Source organism: Geospiza fortis, unplaced genomic scaffold (assembly GCF_000277835.1).
Source record: "Geospiza fortis unplaced genomic scaffold, GeoFor_1.0 scaffold1695, whole genome shotgun sequence".
Classification (NCBI taxonomy): Eukaryota; Metazoa; Chordata; class Aves; order Passeriformes; family Thraupidae; genus Geospiza; species Geospiza fortis.
In genome coordinates this window covers 16026-17056 of record NW_005054743.1, presented here as the reverse complement: position 1 = coordinate 17056, position 1031 = coordinate 16026, and positions in this window count along the sequence as shown.

Sequence of the window (1031 nt, the reverse complement as noted above, 5' to 3'; positions counted from 1 at the left end):
CTGGACCCCCAGGAGCCCAGGGATGGACCCCCATGCCCTATGGACCCCCAGGAGCCCAGGGATGGGCCCCTTGCCCTACGGACCTCTGCCCCAGGAGCCCAGGGCTGGGCCCCCATGCCCTATGAACCCCCAGGAGCCCAGGGCTGGGCCCCTGCACCCCACAAATGTCTGTAGCCCCCTGCTCAGCCCTGTGGGAGCCAAGGGCTGCACCTCTACATCCCCTGGACACCTGCAGCTCCCTGTCCGGAGCCCTGAGCCCAGGGATGGGCCCCCACACCAGGCAGGTTTCTGCAGCTCCCCCACCAGCAGCTCCGTGGGCTCCACAGCCTCCAGCCCAGCTGGAGCAGGACGTGGAGCTCCCGTTCCTGGTGCTGGAAGCCCCCCAACCCTGGCAGCGGGGTCTGCACCCCCCGCACCACTTTGCCTTATCCCGGTCGGAGTTTGCCACCTCCGCCTTCCATCTGTGCGCGAAGGACTTGGCCAGCCCGGCCCCACCCCGTGGTGGGACAGACTGACAGTCTGGGCCCTCAGCCTTCCCCTCACTGGTCTGTCAGCTCCCTGGGCCTGGACATGCCCGTGCAGCCCCCCGCCGTGGGCTCAGGGTGCCCCCCATCCCAATCCATGACTCTTCCCACAGACTGAGCCCGGGTGTGACCCACGGGACATTCGTGGGGTGCAGAGGGGCTGAATCCCCCCCTTCTTCTGGCAAATCTCTGCACCCCCTCCCCAGTGACCCCCTAAGTGGGGGTTCCCCCCTCCAGGACCATCCAGCCCGACTCCAGCCTCTGTTGATGATGATGATGGAGGGGATGAAGGGTATGGCGGGGGGAGGGTAACAACGATGACCTTGACCCTGAACTCGACCTTGCCCCCTGCGATGCTGCAGCCCCTCACCCCACTTTTGGGGGACAGGCTTCTGCGGGCTCCCCCTCTCCGCTGCTCCCGGGAGGAGTCGGACACCCGGTACCGGCGGGATTGGCTGCGGTTCCGTGACGCGGAGGGGTGGAACCGCATTACCACCGGGATGAGCG